The sequence below is a fragment of the Pseudonaja textilis genome, chromosome 1 (genome assembly GCF_049901715.1).
Source record: "Pseudonaja textilis isolate UNSWEBS1 chromosome 1, rPseTex1.2, whole genome shotgun sequence".
NCBI classification, from domain to species: Eukaryota; Metazoa; Chordata; class Lepidosauria; order Squamata; family Elapidae; genus Pseudonaja; species Pseudonaja textilis.
The window spans coordinates 67624279-67647528 of NC_141990.1; the positions used below are offsets into that span (position 1 = coordinate 67624279).

At 34.8% G+C, this 23250-nt stretch overlaps 1 protein-coding gene across 13 annotated transcripts in view; it reads right to left on the minus strand.

Moving 5' to 3' along the window:
- CHRM3 (cholinergic receptor muscarinic 3) overlaps nt 1–23250 on the minus strand; it is a 260500-nt gene that overhangs the window by 170986 nt on the left and 66264 nt on the right. For 10 of the 13 annotated variants that reach the window (XM_026705231.2, XM_087937102.1, XM_087937087.1 and 7 more), the window contains one exon: nt 22596–22787. The exons of 1 other annotated variant lie outside the window; for it this stretch is intronic. The gene's annotated coding sequence lies outside the window, so the exon portion shown is untranslated. Of the gene's footprint in view, nt 1–14610; nt 15628–22595; nt 22788–23250 lie in introns of all 13 variants that reach the window. 2 more of the 13 variants (XM_087937094.1, XM_087937098.1) reach the window with 2 other exon arrangements.

Sequence of the window (23250 nt, forward strand, 5' to 3'; positions counted from 1 at the left end):
AGATCATGAGTGATGCAGGTGCTCGGGAAAGAGATGGATCATCCTCAAAAGCCTTCCTAGCCGCAAGTGTCACCTTGGCTTTGAGCAGAAGCTGTAAGTTCACAGAGATACTCAAATAACCAAACAGGTCTGTGTGAGAAAGATTCGCCCCATCTGTTCCCCAGTGGTGGAATAACCCTGGAATCAGAAAGCTTCCAAACTCAAACACAGTTTGTCTTGCTGGGTTTAAGCCTGAGTTCATTTGTTACCATTCAGACTCTAACAACTTTGAAGCACCAGAACAGACTTACCACTTTCTCAATGACTTTCCCAAGAAAGGGAAGATAAAGACTGGTTAATAGTTATTTAAAGATCTTATAGTAAAGTAAGCATCCTATGCAGAGGTGGTATTCAGCAGATTCTGACCAGTTCTGGAGAACCAGTAGCAGAAATTTTGAGTAGTTCAGAGAACTGGCAAATGTCACCTCTTACTGGAGATTTTACAGTATCCTTCCCCTGCCACGCCCACCAAGCCACACCCACAGAACCGGTAGTAAAAAAAATTGAATCCCACCACTGGTCCTATGGAACATTTTGATACTAATCCAAAGATCATGGAAACAGACAGTCAAACCTGTACATTCATTTTTACATGAGATCAAAGATATGTGTTAATATTACACAGGAGTCGAGATGGCTGAAACACAAATTACTAAATCATCCTCTGCATAAAGATTTTTTTTTCTTTTAAAGAGGCAAGAAAGACTTTCAATACTTGGTCCAAAACACCTAAGGGTTAAACTACATCTTACCATATGTATATTGCCATGTAGTTTTCCTGCATTGAGTTCTGACCAGTATATCCACTACAAACACTAGGCAGGTATTTTTACGTTTGTGTGTGTATATATTTTTACAATAGTCTATGGTTTGATTTGTGGCCCATATGTATTAACTGAAGATAAGTGAAACTTTTTTGTGTGGATATCTATGGAGATTATTAGTCATCCAGGTCATGGTTGTCCCAAATGTGTTTTTTAAGAGGCAACTGGACTTTCTTGCTTTTCTTTGAAGATGTTTCACTTCTCATCCAAGTCTTCAGCTCTGAAGATGAGCTGATGAAACATCTTCAAAGAAAAACCAGAAATTCCAGCTGCCTCTTGAAAAAGTACCTGTGGAACATTTTTTGTGGATATTCATGTTTCTGCAACAGAACATGTTATCCATGCAATAAATGATTCAAATATTGCTCTAACAATATCGTAGATCTTTATTAAATCATTCCTGGATTCCAACATTTGCATTATAGAAATGAGTTTTTTGCATTTCCAAACATGCTACCAGGGTATAAAATTATCTTCCCCTAATTACTAGCGCCATCTACTGGAATTACTTTTTCACCTTCAAGTCCTTTTTTCCAGTCCACATTCTGAAACGTTACAGAACATAAATTGATATTTCTCCCCATGTTACAGTTTTTCTCAAGTTTCTGCTTCAGCAATTTGTAAAGAGCAAACTGGTATTTTTAAAAGGCCAATTCTCTGATGCCTTCATTATGATCAGTTTCACTTTTGTAAGAAGAAAATCACTGAAAACTAAGTAGGTAAAGTTCTCTCAAATATATACTGCTTTTTAATCACAATGAATCTATTTGTTATTCTGTCACATTATCCCTGCATGTTTATTCTTCTTTATTTTTGTTTTGAAACATGTGGATAAATTGGCATCTAGAACAAAGGCTACAGTTATAATGTTTAAAATAACAATTATAGAAACACATATACTTTCTATAACATACATTTACCATTTATTGTTGGTGTACACTGGAGCATCAGTATATTCCCACACTTGAATAGCCACATGGGATTATGAATAGCATGGGCATCTTGGATTCTAACACCTCTTTAAGTCTGAAAACATTTTATTACAAAGGATTCAGAAATAATCAATGATCCAGCTGACTATGTGCAAAACCTCTGGTGTTAACCTCCTGTAGATGTCATTGATTAACACTGTTCCAGTAGGTTTTTCAAGCTTAGGAACAATTATGGAAGAAAACTGGAGCTATCCCACTCAATACGCAGCACACAGCAATTCAAAAACATGACTGTTCTCTAATAAAGGAGATAATAGAAGCAGAGAAATAAATAAGTCAAGTCAGAAAAATAAAGATCTGAAACAGATTATTTTTTTAAAAAAATGAGCTATTCAAAAGTTACTCTCAAAACATAATATTGGCAATAAATAATAATCGCATCAGTGCAAATAGTTTATATCATCCGTATTTCAATGTTTTTCTCTAAACATTTTTTTTATTTTTTCTAAAAAGAAGCACAGCAAACCACTTTCAGTTCATTTATACCTTCTGTTTGGTTAAATGGCCTGTTTCTCTCCATTAATATTCACCCAGACTTTTCAGCAAGGTTTTATCTTTTGAATCATGAATTTCCACTCAGGTGTAGTTATTCTTTATATATGGTGTGACTCCATCTCTCCTTTTGTTGGGTCTGTTCCTTTTGAACAAATTGCTTCCTTCCAGTATTGTGTTCCAATCATGATATCCAATCTACCAAGTTTTAGTTATGCCTACAATATCATATTTGCCTTCCTATACTCTAAGTTCAAGTCCTGGCTGTTTGCTCCAGTACTTTGTGCATTGCTGAATAGGCATCTGAGTCTATTAGTACACCTTTAAGTTTATGGCAGCAAGATAATTTTATGCACAAAAATGGAAGGGTGCTTCAATCTCCACAAGGGTTGAATGGTTGCAAAAGCTGATGGAGTTAGCAGAGATGGCTAAATTGGCTGCTTTGATAAAAGGAAAAAAAACCACAGTTACTTTTATTTCTACTTGGAAACCGCTTCTGGACTTTATGCTTGAGGTGGAGAAAAAAAATGAAACTTTGGTTTTGGTTTTATTGACTGGATAGATCTGTTGTTATAGAAATGGTTTATACTACTATGTAAAAGTAAAAAGTTGAGGTTTGATCTTATTCTACTTTACCAAAGGGAATCAGAAGTCAATGCCCTTTCCTTCTTTTCCCCTTCTTTTCTACACTTTTACTTTTTCCCTCCCTTGTTTTTCCTATTATTTGCTTTTGTATTTTTTTGTATTTATTATAAACTAATAAAAAGGATAAAACTGAGCATTTAAAAAAAAATAAATTAAAAGGATTCCCTTAAGTTTCAGTGTTGCATGTCCCAGTGCATTTTTAACCAACCTTTTTACTACTGCATTCCTTATTGTAAGATTTATTGCCTTTGGCATGATTTTGTGAATGTTTTTAATTTAATTTAAAGCGCTTCAAATGACCTTAGCAAGTTGTCTTCCAAAGGCAGTCTTTCGAGTATTGGTGATTTGGTAAAAGCCCTTTCTATAGGAAATGAAGGATATAGTTCAGGAATCCAAGGTTTTCTCAGTGACATCATCCTTTGAGACAGCAATTCACCGCCAGAATCTTTCTTGGGTCATTACCATCAGTTGGAAGCAGTTTCTTATTTCCTTTATTTTCATATGTGTAGAGTATATGCTACAACTCTAAAAGTACTACATGTTTCTACAAGCCCAGCAGGACTTTTGATTTCTCTCTCAAACTGCTTTTAAAATTGATTCCTTTACAGAATCACCTGAACATGTGCCATAGCATGTTCTTGAAGAAAAAATACATTAAAAATATTAAAACTGAATGGGAATTATTGATTTCAGGAGTATTCCATTGCATTTTCAACCCAATCATAAATTTGCATGACACAAGAATCCCATTTTTTTTACAAATCAGCATTACTTCATAAAATTTGGAGCTTGCCAGCACACATGGAGGTTTTTATAGCTGAATGCTGGCAAGCATGAAATATTTGAAGCATTTCATTGGGTTTACTACCATCTTCTATATGTTAAACAGTCCTGCAACTGTAGTGAAAAGGAATATTTATCATAATGAGCCATGGTGGTGCAGTGGTTAAAGTACAGTACTGCAGACTAATTCTGCTGACTGCCAGCTGCCTCCAATTTGGCAGTTCAAATCTCACCAGGCTCAAGCTTGATTCAGCCTTCCATCCTTCCAAGATAGGTAAAATGAGAATCCAGATTGTTGGGGGCAATATGCTGACTCTGTAAACTGCTTAGAGAGGGCTGAAAAGCACCGTGAAACAATATGTAAGTCTAAGTGCTATTGCTATTTCTCTATTCCATGCCAACATAATGGACCAAGATTCTCCATGCCAACATGATGGACATTAGTTGCTGTTTTTTTTTAAAATGGTTGTTTAAGCACTGAAGATAAAGATTATCATAAACAAAATAAAGAGAAACATAGCCTCCAGTTATATAAACATGGCTAGTATATTAAAGGCATTAGACCTCCCCCAGTACTATCTCTTCTTATAACTGTAGAACACCTCCCATTTTTGTGTGTTTCATGTGAAATAATTCAGCCAAAATAAAATATTTTGTAATGGCTTAAAAGAAAAACAAAAACAAACTTAAAAGAGATATTTCTAAATGGTTCAATTTCAGGCTGCATGCCCTTTCTTTTCTGTAGAAAGTTATATGGTCATCAACTCTATTAATGTGATACTAGAAGATACATATTAATTCATTTGCTAAAAATGACATCACATCTTAGGACAATAATAATAATAAAATGAAATGCACCGGTTTCTTCTCTGAATATCAGAAATACTATTTAAATACTATTTAAACAGATTTGTTTAAACAGACTAATTTTCAAAATGCAATTATTATAATGTCTTGAATAAACCTGCTAAATTGTTGGAGAGGAGAACTGATTAAGACCTTGCCTTGATGGGCATGTTGTGCAACCAGAGATCATTCTTCCCTCCCTTATTGCCCCAAGCAAAACCAGTTAGAGCTTTTTAAGGGGAAATGTTCAGCTAATTATATCAGATCTGTTTGTTGTCAAAGTGTTTTTGAACTAAACCATGACTATCTTTTGTTTACTCTTGGTGCTTCCCATTTTAACATATGGTTTCAACAATTTATCTTGTTTGCAGACTGCCTAACCTTTTAAACAATGTCATACATTCTCTTTCTAATTATCAGAAGTATCTCCTGAAGAGCAGGTGTTGTTTGCTTCTTATGGCATTTGATTCACTAATTACAGCTTTAACATAGTAACTCTTAACAATCTGACCTTTTTAAATAAAAAAGTTTCTAAAATTATGAAAATATTGCATGTAAATCAATTTATCTACTAATTTGCCTCTGTCTTCTACAGCTGAGTGAAGTTTTTAAGAAGTAGGCAGTATTTTCCAAAATCCAGTAGCATCTAAATTGAACAAATAAACTAATAATTTCCTTTAAAAATGAGGCTATAGAGGACAAGTGATTATGTTGACAATTGAGTTATTATACCTAAAGTCTTTCATGAGAAAGGAGGAGCTTTTTCCACATTAACCTGAACACAATGTGTGTATTCACAATTGTTTATTCAGTTTAGATACTGCCCATAAGGTGACTCTGGGCAACTGACAAAACAGTAAAAAAATAAATATAAAATAGTTAAAATTAAGAAGACTTACACAATCCCTTACTTTGTGTGTTAAAAGATGATGAGAGAAACTTCATTTGTTTTCTTGTTTGTTTTGATTGGCTGAATGTAGAGTCAAAAAGCAATAGAAATCATATTGGACAGAGACAAATCAAGGGACAGAGACAAATTCCTAAAGAAAGTAAGTTGCAGATACATAAAATGTGCTTAGCATTCAGATAAATAATTATACCTGTTGCCTTTTCCAACTCTCTTCTTTTCAATCTTTTGTATGTGCCAATAATTTTGATCCTACTAGAACTATCGAAAAACTGGGCTGAATCCAAATTTCTATAAATGATAACACTAAGGAAGCTTTTCTTTTTTTAGATCCTAGAAACCATTCTGTATTTTCCCCGAGGGCTGGAAAGATTTGAACAGTTACTATTCAATATCAGTTGTGATACAATCATTGTTTCAATGAATAAGAGAAATTTTCTGAAATATCTGAAAAATCTGGGGTGGGGGGAATCTGAAAAACCTCTAAAGCAGCATTTGGCAACTGGTGGGCCACAGGCCAAATGTCACCCCCAGAGCACCTCCCAAAGCAATTAATCCAGGCTGCATGGGAACACAAGGTTGCGCCCCCCACATGGCTCACAGGAACCCTCCCCGCCCACTCACTCCTTACCTGGCAAACTTGCCTGCTAAGTTGCTATTTTTCCCGACCATCAGCTGTTCTTCTCAGCAGTGGGATTCAAAAATTTTTACTGTTGGTTTTGTGGGCCTGACTTGGTGGGCATGGCAGGGGAAGGATACTGTAAAATCTCCAGTCAGAGGTGCAATTTGCCGGTTTTCCAAACTACTCAAAATTTCCACTACCGGTTCTCCAGAACTGGTCAGAACCTGCTGAATACCACCTCTGATTCTGCTGTGCTGGGAAATTTAGATTAACTAGAAAGCAGGAAATTGTTGCATTTCTTGCTTTCTAGCTAATCTTTAAATCTTCAGCTCTGCTTTTAAGCAGAGATGAACCTTCCTTAGGACTGAAACTTCTATTATTCAGTGCAGACTTACTGCAAGCAAATTTTATGTGACAGACTCAGGTAGCTGATGGCAGATAGATAGATCTCTGAATGATTCTGTGAGCAACTCAATCTGCCTGCCTGCTTTGCCTGATTTTGGGTAAAAGTTGCTCTTTTTAAAATAAAAAATTCAATATTTACATAAATGGTTATAATATTTACATACAAGCCATGCCCAGCCAGTCACATGACCTCCAAGCCACACCCACAAATTAGGCCACACCCACAGAACAGGTTAAGAAATTTGAATCCCACCCCTGCCTCTGTGTGTTTGTGTGTGTGTGTGTGTGAGAGAGTGAGTGAGTGAGAGAGAGAGGGGTTAGATCAGATCTCTCTCTCTCTCTCCCACCAATGTCAGCAAGCCACCATCAGTCAAAATGCATATTAGTGGTTCCCAGGATTTAAAATTATGGGTTTGGTGGTTCCTGAGGTCCAAAAGGTTGGCAACCCCTGATCTAAAGGACTCTTTCTCTGTGAGGTACATGCAGAATCTATTCTACAATGGAAGCAAAGACTATATAGAGGCTCTAAAAGCAGGGTTATCAAACAGAGGGGAGCACTCACCAAAAAAGTCCATTAAGAAATTCCAAGGAGGAAGGAAGGAAGGAAGGAAGGAAATTGTTGACTTAAAACACACCATCAATACCTTAGGGGAGAAAAACTTCTCACCTCAGGACACTGCTACAGGGCATTGCATACCAAAACAACTAGACGCAAAGACAGTTTTTTTCATCCATGCCATCACTCTGCTAAACACCTAATTCCCATAGCACTGTTTTATGTCTAAGGATAGCTATCCTTGTAGGAGGACTGTATTGCTGTTATCCTTCTCATCTCCATATATTCCTCATCTTCTCATTTTTCCTATTACCTACTCCTATTGGTATGATTTATCTCTTGTTGTTTGAATCTTATGATTTATGATCTATAACTTACTACTTTGTTGTTTGTATGTACACCGAGCTTATGCCACTATAGACAAATTCCTTTTATGTGCAATCACACTTGGCCATTAAACACACACACACACACGTATTTCTACCTATTTAGAGCTAGAGAGAGATCAGAACTGCAGCAATATGAATTGCCACCTTGTCTTTTATTGTCTCAGTAACTGAAACAGAAATTCTGATTCATATCCCATAACCTGACTTCTTCCTCTTGAAAGTGGAGTAGGGAGAGAAGAGACCCTGAATCAGATTATACCTCACATCTTTTCAGTTCTTTTTCTTCTTCTTTAGATTTAATGGACATTCAGCCTTAATAGATTCCCATTTGCCCAAATAGTCCATTACATCAAGATTTTACTGTAATAATAATCAACAATATGATAAAGTAATAAATTAGATGTTTATATTGTAGGGAATTGTGATGCAGCAATTCTTCCACTAGCTTGTTTAAACCAGAAATTACATTCTACACAGAATTATGAATTAGGATAATAACACTGTCTTCAGTGTGATTTGTTCCAATCAATTATGAGGACTTATTCGACTTAATTATTATCTTTACCAAGTCATTGCCATATTTAGTTGTATTTGTGTTTTAAAAATAATTTTTAAAAAGCTTTATACAAGCTGAAAGTTTTTCCAAGACCCGCCTTTTTATATTTAAGGAAATTTTTTTAGCTATTCAATGTCCTGAGGCATATGGTTTTTCACTTGTTGATAGAGCCTACAGTATATTCAGTATGCAAGAGCACATTCAAAAAGGCACAGCACATTTGCTGATAAGGAGAAGAGGAAAAGGGAAGAAGGAGGAGGAGGTAGTGGCTCTGGAGGTGCCTGCTAATGCAATCAAATAAGAAAAACATCAGGTTATAGAATGGCACTGAATTTATCAGACACACAAAGGATCATATGGCAAAATCGACAGGGGCCAATATTATTGCACAACTGTCACTGTGTTGATTAATCCACATAAGTCATCTGCAATGCTAACATATAGAACCTCTGGTGGATCAGACACAAAAGTCTTTTTCTTGTAGAATCCAATTTCTCATAGTAACTAGCAGGTGACTCATCGACGCTCATAAGCAAGGAGGAGGCCATGTTTCTCTCCCCACTCCGATTCTGGTTTTTGGCTCCCTATCTATTATGCAGATTCAGACTGCTTCTGCAGAGTCAAAAAGCTATCGAAGGTGCTACTGCTATTAAAAGTAGTATAATTTGATAAAGGGGTTTCTTTTTCTGCTAACAAAAATGTAGCTAGTTCTTTATTTTCAAAATAATTTATTCTGAATGTTGTTACAGATTGTATACACAGATTGTAACGTGGCCTATCTCTTTCATATTTCATCTTCAGCATCTCAGAAAGTTCTTGTTAGATACTGGGCTGCTGGTATGCTCTTCTTGATGATACAGTAGTTCAATCTATCACGACATTTTTATGGGTAGTGGAATAATTCTGGGGAAGCAAAATTTCATGGAGCAAAATCTGTAAAAAAAATGTAGCTACTATTCCAATAAAAAGCATCTCACTGAAACCCATTTTATAATCTATTTTTAGGAGACAGGGCTAGATGAAGACGTTTTTATTTACTGAAATATATCAACTTGTATAATTTTTAGACTGCAATGACATTTTCATCACTTGTTTTTATCACAACCAGAGATGTTATTGTTTTATTCTACTGGTGTTATTTAATGTGTCATTTATCACTTTTAATTTATATATTTGAATATCACCCTGACATCCACATGGAGAGAAGTAAGCATGTGGGGTACCACAAGGCTCCATCTTAGGCCTGGTATTCTTCTATATCTTTATAAATGACTTAGATGAGGAAATAGAAGGGGAACTTATCAAATGTTCAGATGATATTAAGTTGGCAGGAATAGCCAACATCCCAGAAGACAAACTCAAGATCCAAAAAGATCTTGAAAAACTTGAACAATGGGCCATATCCAACAAAATGAATTTTACTGTGGAGAAAAGCAAAGCTTCTCATTTAGGCAGGAAAAACTAAAGGTATAAGTACAGATTAGGTGAGACCTGGCTCAAAAAGAAGTAACTGTGAGAGGGACCTTGGAGTCCTAGTGGATGATCACTTGAATATCAGCCAGCAATGTGCAGCCACCGCTAAAAAAGCTAATAAAATTCTAAGTTGTATAAACAGAGGCATAGAATCATGTGAAGAATTAGTACCACTTTACAAAGCCCTAGCAAGATGACACCAGGAACACTGCAACCAATTTTGATTGCCATACTACAAAAAAAGATGTTGAGACTTTGGAAAAATTTCAGAGAACATCAGCTAAGATGATCAAAGTCCTGGAGACTAAGCAGCTAAGAAACTAAGCAGAGACTAAGAAGAATGGCTGTAGGTTTTGGATCTGGTTAGTCTAAAAAAAGAATTAGGGGTGATATGATAGCAGTATTCCAGTATTTGAGGGACTGCCACAAAGAAGAGGGGGTCAAATTATTATCCAAAGCACCAGAGAGCAGGACAGAAAATAATGGTTGGAAACAAATCAAAGAGAGAAGCAACCTGTAATTAAGGAGAGACTTCCTAACAATGAGGATAATTAACCAGTGGAACAGCTTGCCTCCAGAAATCAGGGGCATTACATCACTATAGGTTTTTAAGAAGAGACTTGACAGTCACTTGTCTGAGGTGGTATAGGTACTCCTGCTTGAACAAGGTGCTGGACTAGAAGACCTCCAAAGCCCCTTCCAGCTCTATTCTGTTCTGTTTTATTCCATTCTATTCTAAGACTGAAAGTAACTAATTAATGGAACTAAAAGCAATGAAAGGCCAAGGATTTGGCTCTGTGAATCATCTATCTATCTATCTATCTATCTATCTATCTATCTATCTATCTATCTATCTATCTATCTATCTATCTATCTATCTATCATCTACCTACCTACCTACCTACCTACCTACCTACCTACCTAGTATGATGGCTTCTGTTTTGATGAAATATATCTTTTTACTGAAAAAGATGACTTCCATGTTCCTAATTCCCAAGCAGGAGTGTTTAGGGTTGAAGAGGACCTCAGCAAGGGGGCAAATATTTATTGAGTATTCAGTATTTCTCTCAGTGAGTTGCTAATGTCCCTTCTTGTTTCTCTTTTCCCCACTACTGATATACTCTCTTCCCAGAAAGAAACAACTCATATTCATCCTTATTCTCATCATTATAAATCCTAATACTTTTGGAACACTTTGGATGTGCTGTAATTGCATCAACTGGAACACTTTGGATGTGCTATAATTGCATCAATTGCATAGATTTACCCAGGATGCCCTTGTGCTTTATGGGGCCATCAAGATCCCCGACAGCAAATCGTTTGTCTTTCAGATTATTTGGATATCAGCTTTTCATTTGTTAAACCAAAAGGGCCTGTAAAGTTCTCCAACCCAAAACATCTACACACAAAACATCCTTGCACTTCAGAAAGGAAGATGCTAGCTGTGAATTCAGTTTCCACAGCAGTGCATGGAATCTCTTAGGAGGTTTGTATCTGTGAATCAGGATTGTCTTAAGATAATGACATCACAGGTCTATAACAGTTCAACTGCTCCTAACATTATCCTTATTCGCAGGTATTTTCCTATACTAGAGAAAAACTAGAGAAACTCAGAACTATTGTATGAGAAATAGCTAATATAGACCTACAGTTTTTGCTTATGGCAACTTTAAACAACAATATGAGTTCTAAAACATTAAGTAAATATTTACATTACAATACATAACATCCATTAAATTTATCATGTTATGAATAAGAGAATACAAAGATACTAGGAGGGCATTGCAGAAAGGAGTCTCTTTTCCAAGCTTGAACAGTTTTTTTAATCCAGAAAAGAAATTCCAATATCTGAAGCACCTTCTCTCTACCAGCTTCCAAGGTAACTCCCCCCGCACCCGCCTGCCCGCCACCCTGAAATCCGAATAGGAGGCATGGGCATGAGATCCAAAGTCCACCTGATTCCCTAACTTCCCATAAACCATGCCAGTCCTGATGCTGACTGGCTCATATTCACTTATGATTGAACTCAATAGAAAAGAACATGTTTATTTGTAAAGTGGCTAAAATAGATGAAGTCTTGCTTCAAATTGAGTTCAAGCTTGATAAATTTATGGATGCAGTCAGGTAGCTATATTTATTTATCCACTGCAATTTTAATTTTACTACTATATTCCTGGTGGTTTACAACTTTATTAAACAATGACTAAGAAAAAAGAATAAGACAAATAATGTGTGTGTGTGTGTGTGTGTGTGTGTATTTATACATACATATATATACATATACACATCCTGATTAGCCGGAACTCAGCCATTAAAATCCTAGGGAGGCAATCTGTATTAAGCTTATGCCAAGCAGCCGTTCCACAACAAAGGAGCACTGATTCCAGGGTCTCCTTACATCATCCTGCTTACAATAACACACACAATCAGGTTCAAGTAGATAGTAGATACAGGCATCCTATATGATGCACCAAATCATATAGGGCTTTATAGATTACAATCTGCATTATGATTTGTATCTACAATTCTACTGGCAGCCAATGCAAAACCCGTAACACTCTTCTAATGTGCAAATAGAAGCTTTCACTGCCAACACGTAGATTGTTGCATTTTTTGGCATAATACAAAAGTAATTTGTCATCCTCAGGGTTTGTCTTCAATTACCCAATATAACCTACAGCTCTAAAATTCTACATAAGTCTGCCTAACCTCAAACCCCAAAGGAAGTTGATGAATTGCTGGCCAGAGTGGGTATTTAGCAGGTTCTGACCAGTTCTGGAAAACCGGTAGCAGAAATTTTGAGTAGTTTGGAGAACCAGTGGTTACTTTCTCCCTGAAGTAGGGTGGGAATGGAGATTTTACAGTATCCTTCCTCTGGAGTAGGGTGGGAATTCCACCACTATTGCTGGCACATGCCACCTGTTTTGAAAATCAAAGCAGCAAATTCTGCCCCCATTTCATTTCTACCTTGGCATCTAATTGCATATCATTCTGTCAACAAGAAACATATAATTATTTAACTATTACAACAAGCAATATTTTTGTTATAATTATTTAACTTTTTAATTTTTTTTTAAAAATATTCATTTTTCCCATCCAAACTTACAAGTGTATATTTTAAAAATCTAAAAATAGCAGCATGAATTTAAAAACAATCAAAGCAAACTGTCAGAAAATCAAGTTAATTAATGGTAGAATCAAGAGCTTCTTAGAAAAATAAATGTTTTCACATCGTGGCAGAACATACCTCAAGGGGAGATTACCTAACTGTTTGAAGACAAGGAGTTCCACACACTATCCATTCCCCAAATCTATCATGCATGGTAATGGGTTTAAAGATTGTGGCTCACACAAAATAAACCAAATGAATCAGCATTGTCAGTTTTCAAATAGTGAGAAAAATGTTTCATTGTTTGTTTTAAAACATGTTCTATTTTTGCATGGTATATGCAGGAAATTTCAGAATCACACTATAAACATCTAAAGAAAGAAGCAAAATCTCTGCAGCATTTGTCCAGAATGGAATGTACTAATAAGCCTAACAAGTTAATAAAAAACAAAAATATATCAACTCTTTCTTCACAAAGAACCTGGAACCCATGAAATAAGGCTAGTTATGGTAGAATAATACGACAGAAATTTCCTGTTTTCCTTGCTTGAAGAGAAATTCTCGGTTGGCTCCATAATTAGCATTTATTTGTATTTTTTATTCAGTTATTATATAATTGATCGGGCAAATTAGTTCTAAAAATCTTATATCATGCACATGTTCAGAAGCAATTGAAGAAAAGAGGATTTAAGCCAAGTAGTTGCATAAGAAAAACATTTTGTTCCTGGCATAGTATATAATAATAAATGCCAGGATAACTTCATTCGTGATGATAAAACGACAGCAATTATGAACTACCGTATCCTTCCTATTAAGTACTGGTAACCTCAACAACCCTCACACAATTGCAATTGTGAACAGACTTGTGCTATCTCATTTTATTTCTAAATAATTATCTTTAATGAATGCAGAAAAGAATCCATTACTATCAAAATCGCTTAAGACATTACCATTGATATTTATGTTTATAAATGCAAAAACCCAAGCAATAAATCATTTTATTTTATTTCATTTACAAAAGTAATGAAAAGGCATTACGGGTAACAATATGTTCTGATAAATACCTACCACCTCTACTACTTTCATTTTAATGTTTACTCAATTACTATATTCCTAAAAACATGATAATTAATACTTACGGTACTCTAACTATACCATTTCAGACAAACTATACTTGGCCAAGCCAAAATGCCGAGAAGAGACTAAATTGAGAATATGTGAAATATCAGCATAATCCACTGCATAGCAAAGGAAACCAACAAGAAATTCTGCTTCTTAACCAGGTTAAAAATTTAAAACAACATAAACTGCAATCACAAAATTTGGCAGAAAAGTTGCTTATCTGTATAGGGAAGAGGAAAAACATGGAAATGCATTCTGCCAGGTTATCATCACAAAAATGTTTAGGAATTACATAGCTACCAATCAACCTGAATTAGATCTGTCTATGGAATCATTAATGCTTGAACCTACATCATAGAAATATAAATTAAGATAGTGTCATATTTGTCATAGTAACTCAAACTACTTCTAACACAACCAATTTTATATCAAGTTCTCTCAACATCAACTGGCTTGAAATCTTCAGTATCAGCAATTCTACTATTATTACTTTGGACAGAAAATTAGATAAAGTTACAGAGATGGTCTTATCAGCTTACAATCCAGCTTGTAATCAAAAACAATGAACTTTTTGAAATGACATAAAAACTAGAATTTTGTAATTGATATCTTCCAAAAAAATTAACTTTTTCTGTTGGGTGAGCTAATGCTCACTAACAACGTCTGGCTAAAAGGGGAAGAAAATAAGGCCATCAGTTTCAGTAGGGTTAAAATATTGGACAGAAGTTGAAATGTTGTATAGGTTGCAATAGAAACTTATCTACTGCTTCACAGTGCTTTACAGCCTTCTCTCAGCTGTTTACAGAGACAACATATTGCCCCCAATGATCTAGGTCCTTATTTTACCGACCTTGGAAGGATGGAAGGCTGAGTCAACATTGAGTCCTGTCAGGATCGAACTGCTGGCAGTCAGCAGAATTAGCTGAGGTGATGGATCTCTTAGTGTCCCAAGACTTCTAATATCATAGCCAAATTACATCATTTGTGTTAATGTATCCCACATTGTCTTTAATCCACTTTTATCCCTTTAAAAATACAGGTAGATTGTGAAATTGTGAGTTCAATAATGCTATATTCAATAATGCTAGTTGTAAATTAATATTGAGTTGCATTTAAAGCAACCCAAAAATCCATCTATTGCAATATTTACCATTGAGGTTAGCACATGTGTAATTGCAGCTGGAGTTTCAGATGCTGCTAATCTTTGTGTGTGAAAAATTGGGAAAAGAAAGATTCTGTCCGACAACAACACTTTTAAAAAGATATTATGTAACTGAATAAAGGTAGACAAATAATTTATTGATTAGATAGATTTCCTTAAAAATGGCACACAGTGGATGGTGACTCCTTGCTGTGACTTCTGATAAACCAGAGACACCTCTCCCTAATCTGGGCCAAGCATACATTTGTTTTTCTTTATCTAGTCCATGACCAGTATTGAACACTGTGCTTTTACACTTTCCCTGGATTTCAAGCCTTGAATGATACAGCACAGGTTCAGAGAAACTGCGTGGATGATCCCAAATTTACACTAAAAGACTGTATACCAATTTTCCACTGCCAATCTTTAGTATTCCTGCTGTTGAAAAGTTGAATAAATAAATTTATATTAAAAAAATCCACCATTATCCTGCTAAAAAAATAAAATAAAATAAAAACAGCCACTCACACCATACCCTCATGCCCTGAACTCTGCCTGGAGAAAGAACCAGATCTTCAAAAGGCTGATAAAATCAAGGCCATCCATATTTCTGGAGAGAGGTTATTCTATGAATCAGGCACCATGACAGAGAAGACATGCTCCTTTGAGACCACCACTTGACATTGCCTCACTGAGGGGACCAGGAGTAAGACTTCTCTGCAAAGCCTAGTGGGAAGAGTAGAAATCATTGGGGAGTAGCTGTCACTCCAAAAACCATGCCCCATTCTTTGGGACTTTAAAGATGACAGCCACCTTGTTAAATGGCTGTCTACTGGGAGCCACTGCAACTTGTATAGTAGTGGTATCAGTCCATCCAACACTGCACATGCCATTACATTCTGGGCCAAATGAAGCCTCTGAATGAACCAGTTGGGAAATGTTTAAAACGTTTCCCCAAGTTACTACTGTCAGACTATCCCCACAGTCACATGATCCCATTTTAGGATTGCATTTGGCTTGCATTTATGACCATTTACAACATCACACTATCACATGATCATATTTTGTGAGGTTTTTTTTTTGCAATTTTCTGCCAAAGAACACCCATTGGATTAAATGGGTTTACACTTACCACCATATGGTTGCTTAACAACCACAGTTACTTGCTTAAAATGGTCATAAAATTGAGTCTGGTGGCATTTTGACTTACAACTGCAACAATTTACAACCAAAATTCAGGTTCTAATTTTAGAGGAATATATGTGCTACTCTTTTTGCATTGCCCTCTTTCTTCATGAAATTATATGCCAGTATAAGAATCAAATTCTGCCACCCCTGCAGTTAACTAATATAAAGTATTGTAAAGAAGCCACAATCCTAATATACCTAAGTCCTACCTATTTGTTATGTTAACCATCTTGACACTGCTCAAAGCCAGAGGCAAATCAACCATAATTTTTCTCAGTTTTGTCCAGATGTCAAACTTTGCCAAGGTATCCCAAACAATCTGGCATTCTACTAAATCTATGATAAGTGAATCTTTCTTAGAAGAGCCAAACTTGCCAATCAGTTATGTCAGATCTTCTGGTACTCAGAATATCTTGTGATTGGAAACAGCACATGATCCATAAGGGCAAATCAAGAATTGATATGATCCCAGGCATTTCTTTTAGAAAAGTAAAACAAAAAAAAGCATTTTCATATTTATATCTAAGTTTTAATTTACTATATTGACATTTGCATTTATGAATCTATGAATAATTGCCTTCTCAGACGTCTTCCTCCAATCTCATACGGTTAAAATGTTTACATTAACAAAAAAAAAAAATCTCCACATCGGTGAGTGATTTATTGTACTTCATTAAAGGAATGAAAAGGAATACTTCACAGAAGATAATGCAAATGGCCATTGAATACATTATGCTTTATATTATTTTTTATTCTTCTTTCTGCAAATTGTTTTGTTACTTTGGACTTGGATTTTGGATTTTGCATAACAATAGTCATCCTGGACAATTCTCACACCTTATTTTGCAGGCTGGATATCAAGATGTACAGCTGCAGTTTCTCTCAACAGAAAGTATAAAACTATTAAATATTCATGGACTCAAGTTTCTAACTATATGCACACTATATGTTAAGCATTTAATGTCAAGTGTTTCTGCAATAAACTTATTTATTCATATGATGGCATACCCTGATTTCTCTACGCACAGTATTAAAGAATTTTAACTAATATTAAGTAAAAGGAATTGTTAGCTTTTGAAGATATACTAGTTTAGCGATTTTACCATAATGAACATTAGTCTACTTATAACTCCATTGCTTTTGAGCCCAACAAATATTATATAATCTAAGACATTTTATTAAAATAACTAAGAATACACAAATAATTACCCTGACATCAAAAATTCAACTTATCCAAGAATAGAAGAATATAAAAAGAAAGAATACAATAATAGCAAATGAATTTTGAAAGATATTATAATCAAGAAGAAAAGTAGCAACATAAAATGTACTTGGATTACTTGATGAATTCTGACTATAAAAAATATACCAAGTTGCATGTTTGCACTCCAGTGAACTTAATTTCTTCAGTCTTTTCCACATTTCTTGATTTGTTATTTTATTTTTATTTTTAGTCTCACAGAATCATTTTTGACCACTTGGGCTATTTTTAATGAACCATTTTTTTATTTTATATTAGCATATATAAAAGGTAGAAAATAGAAGCTACCAAAACATAAACAGCCATTTTTAAATGGATTAGAGAAGGTACCATTTGAAGTAACTTCGCTGGATTGTGTATCAGTGTTTTTCTATATTTGCCATGCAAGTCTAGGGCAAATGCTATAATTCCCTATTGGGATCAAAATAAATTGTTTCAAAATACTATAATATACACATGAAAAGTGATTTTTTGAGAGAGATATCTGCAAATCTGATAATGCAATTAATAGCAGCATAAAATAGATTCTGGCAAAGCAGGTTTCCGTGCTATTCATTGTCTTTCTTTCCAACAGAGGAATCAAATGCATTTCCTGGACTTTGTTCCCTGCTCTGTTTCCCAACAAAAAAAGGATGGTACAGAATGAACTTTTCCTGTGGGCACTGGACTGCTTTACTTCACTAAATTGGTCAACTGGCTGATTAATGAACAGTACTGATCTACTGATGTACTTCATTCTCGGTCAGAATAGTATTAGAGAGTCTGTAAACTAAGGATATTAAAAATTTTAACAGGAGCTAATTTGTCTATTGCTCTCACATGTTAGTTTTGAAAATATTTTTAATGTCAACCTGCAAGATTAATTGTACTAATTTCTATCCCATTTAAAGGGTAATTTAGCAAATGAGTCATGGCTGTATTTTTATGTTTGTATCTCTTTATATAATCCTATTAGTCTTCCTTTCTGTAAATTACTTGAAATAATTACTCAAACGTATATGGTTTTAAATAAATATAGAATTAAAAAAAAATCAGCAATGCCAAAAATAAAAACTAAGTGGTTCGTATGGCTGCCAGCTTTGGAGGAGAAAAACAGTCTAAGAAAAGAAATTAGAGATTCATGTCATGTCACACAGGAAAGAGAGAAACTACTTAGGAAAAGTTGCCAGCTAGCCTGATTCTAAGTTATTTCCCGTATTTGGGGACATTGAGGAGAATACTGGCTGTGAAACTCAGCAACTTATTTCTGTTAGGCTGCCAAAAGAAAAATAATAGAAGTGGCATTCTGAACAAGAATGAAAATTACAAACTAAAACAAATGGCACATATAAACAATTATAGGTAAGTATAATAATTTGATTCAAGGCAATCTTTAGTTGCACAAGAAATGTCTTAGTAATTACTATTTTAATACATTTTTATTCTCCATTTCTTGTCCCATGGATTTCAAGCTGGCATAATAGTGTCTCCCAACAGCTGTTTATCCTCAAAAGAGTCCTGCAAGGCATTGTAAGCTGGGAGATAGCAGCTGGTCCAAACATAACCAGTAAGCTTCTATAGCTGAGTAGATATACCCTGTTGTTGCTAAGGAACTCAACACTTCCCTCCCACTGAACATGTGACTGTTGGGAAGGGGAAGATTCAAGAAACTGTATTTTATCTGTTTTGTGAAAAAATATGCTTATTTTTCTGCAACACACTTAGCACATTCACTGCAATCCCAAATAATGACTTCTTTCGACAACAACAAGAACAAACTGGAATCCCTTACATTTTTGTTGATAACAAATAATTCTTCTCGAGGGCCCATGCTGTTCCCCGCCCCCACAATGTATAAGGCTCATCTTTACTTGCTGATCTAATTAGCTTTTTAAATATGCAAGTTTCAAGATAACGTCAGTAATTTTTTTCAAAATCAAATAAAAAAAAAGAATGATTTCTAAAGAATAGCATAATCAGAAATACAGATGAAAATTATAACATTCCTTATATTTATAAATATAAGGGGATTAAAATCTATCAAAGCTATGACCTCAGTGCTAGATAGTTAAATAACAGAAACCTCCAAACAGTAAAAAAAAAAAAAGAAAAGTAAAGAAAAAGAAAGTATACTATATATAGCATGAAATTCACAATATAATCAAGATTAATTAAGTGTAAGGCTGCTTAAGCAGCCTTAGTCTAGGCCACTTGACTAGATGGATGTTTATCTTGAACACAGTTATGAAAACTAGGCCATTAGGAAAGAGTTGAAAAAGAGCCTTAGAAAACATCTAAGCTGGAACAGGCCGCCAAAAATATTCTTGACATGTAAAACTTTATTATCATATTTACAAGTATATTTAGTATTTAGAATAATTGACTGGAACATAATTTTCATGAGCAAGGCTTTTTAAAAGGTCTCTGCATTTCTTTCCCAGTTTCTGAGAGTGGCACAAGTATGTTAGAGTATTTTCTTTTCCAAAAAACGAAATGAATTTGTCTAGCAGTACAGCATTTACCACGCTATTTTTCAAGTTTGCCTCAACAAATAATAATGTTTAAAATTATGTTGCAAGGGAACTGATGTCTTAGAGAAATAGCTAGCAAGCTGGTGACTGATACACAGGAAAAAGAGATTTATAAATGAGGACCATGAATATGCTGTGCTGGTCAAAATTTAAAATAAGAAGAAGATGCAACAGAAAGGAACATGGTTCATGTTCCATAAACTGGTATCTCAAAAGTCACACAGTCAAGGTGGGCCCTAGAGAAAGACTTGCTTATTGAATATGTAATTAATGTGGATGCGATTTTTCAGTACTGTGCTACCATCTCAAATGGCTCATTCTAAAGATTATATGTAAATAATATGTAAATAAGACTGGCTGTAGCATAAGTGAAGTACTAAGGAAGACATGGGTACACATAAAAACAACCTGGTGATTTCACTTTATACTAGAATTCAATCCATAATAATTAAACCTTCAAATAATTAACAGAAAATACATTTTGTCCTATATATAACTAATAGCAATATAGCCACTGCCATCTTCAATATTCTGTTAACATAAGGTCATTGAGTGTTAGTTACAGAAGGACAAATGAATGGCAAATATTCAGAGATGCACCCTTGTTTACATATAAGATTTGAGATGTTTATATTTTAAATTGGCACATATAAAAATAGTATTTGAAATATTTTTTATTTTATTATTTTATTCATAACGTTAAAATGCAGATTTCAAAAAAAGGGAAAAAATTGCAAAAACAGAGCAAAACTAAACAAGACATTAAAAATTGTATATGGAAATAGGGAGATTATAAATTCTTGTCCTGCCTCAGGCACAATGCCAGCTGAATGACCTTGAGCCAGTCATCTCAGCCCTAGGAAGAAGGTAATGGCAAGCCATTTCTGAAAATGTTGCCTAGAAAATTGCAGAGACTTGTCCAGGGAGCCATCAGAAATTAGGACCAATTTGAAGCTACAAATATAAATCTATATGCTAAAACTCTCATTATTGTGACCTTGCACTGGATAAAATGATGCATTATAGGGCAACCATTTTTGAAATAAGGTGCCTCAAATGGACTAACTTACAGAAAAATGTCCAAAATCCAGAAGTCATGACTCCTAAGGAAATGAAATTTGGGGAAGTTGTGGATCCTACAGTGTTATTGACTGCTATTACATAACTGCTGCAGCCATGTAACCCCCATTTTCAATGTTCATGACAATTTCTAGTCAGTCTTACAATTCCTTGCCTTCTCCCTTATCTAGCAGTAGCCATTTATCTGCTTCTACGAAAGGAAGGGAAGGGAGATCTTCAATGCTTCCTGCCAGATTCCTATAAGGAAACTAAATGGGAAAGGCAGCAGGAAATCAGAAGTCACTCCTACTCTCACAACTTTTTTGCCCAGCCTTGGTCAATCTGTTTTTCTGTTTAGATAAAGAAATACTTCTGAAACAATGAGCCAATTGGGCACAGCTGACCTAGCATATTATAGCATTTCTACACCTGGTATGGAGTCAGTCACTCTGTTTAATCCGAAAAGTCCTACATTTTATATAGGTAAATTGCTTTTTCAATCAAAGTACTAGGATTCTATTGCATTTGGTCAACAATAAAGTTGCTTGATTTATGACCCCAATAGATCCAGGAATTTTCATAAGTCATATTTGTCACAAATCAAGACACTCACATGATCAGATCCAATTTTATAACTTTTTTGTGCTGGTCGTTAAGTTAACGCTGTGGTTGTTAAGTGAATCAATACATTCCTTTAAGAGTTTTTTGACAGAAACCATTAAAAAATCTGGAAACTGGTAAAAGAAATAATAAAACATGGTCATGTGATCACTGAATGCTGCAACTAGCCATAAAGTTTAGCCAATTGCCAAGCACTCAAAATGCAGTCATGTGACTGTGAGAAGATTTATTTTTGGAAGTCTGGAACAGACTTATAAGTAGTTTTGGATGGGGTCCATTGTAACATTGAATGGTTGCTAAGCAATCAGGTGTAAGTTGAGGACTACCTGTGCTGATGGTAAACTCATACACCAATATTTTTTTTACAAATTCCAAGCAACTCTAATTCAATAGGCTAGTCAAATGTTGCAGTTTATTGTTTCATCTATTGTGGTTTGGGACCCACATCTGCAAATTATGAATGTTTTCATTTTGTTTTTTTGTAAGATCAGTATTGCAATATTCTAAAGGCACAATCAAAATATAGTCTCATTTTTTTATTTGGTATAAATATTTGCATGATCCCATCATTCAGAAAGAATTCTCATTCATCTAAGCAACCAGAATCAAGGTAACCCATCTTTGACAATTTGCTTCTTGAATAAGCATTTTTGAAAGTTGTCTATAAAGGACAGGCATGTATGTGAGATGGGTAATACATAAAACAAATAAACAAGCACATAATATCAAAGTATGATTCAGTTTTATGGAAGAGAGAAGATTGGATGTATAATGAAGAAAAAGGAAGGGAAGTAGGAAACTAATTATCCCAAAGTAGCAAAGCAGTGTTATTATTTGTCTCAATAAATTCTATTTTATTTGTATTTTAGAGTAATTTGAAAAAGGGTTTTTTTAATGAAATAACTCTGTTCAGTCAAAAAAATAGTTTGAGTTTCATATACTCTAGCAGTCTAGCAGAAAATGAAACAATTCTGATTCATTTGGCGTTCTTTCCAGAATCTGTACACTGAAACTGAGAAACCTACAACTTCTAGCAGTTTAATAAAACAACTTACCATCATAAGTAAAAAAGACAGAGTAGTCAGGGAATGAATGCTTGTAAAATTTCACTGCCAAGTTAGTTCTGGATTATTTTTGCAAGAAGCCAGCCAAATATTTAAGACTGAGAATGAAGAAACAAACACTGGGAAGTCATCAGGATCAGAGAAGTCATTTTCTTTGAATCATTTTCTTTTCTTGGCATACCTCTGTAAAAAAAAGCATACAGAATTCAGTTGTATGATAGATATAATTGTTAAATCCATAACAATGCAATAAATGTAATATTTGGCCTTTTTTTTTTACTACCACAGTTGTAATCAAGATTACTGATGAACTTGATTAACAAATTCATTTGAATCACGGGTCTCTGATGCCTAAAGGACACAATGTTTAGAAGAAATTGAAATAATTCCTTCCTTATCATTCAGGACTATGTGTAAAGAAGATCTGTATCCACATTAAAGGGAGAAGTCTGAGAAGCCAATTATTCATTAGATATCTAAATGCAAAAACAAAAATGAAAATGGGATAGAAACATCAAAACCAAAAGTTGCTATAACAATAATGATGCCACCTCACTGCTATCCTCTGCTTTTTGTTTATGTTCTTTCCAATGTACCATTTGCCTTTTTATCAGCTGCATCACTCTGCTTGCTTTAACTTGCAGCT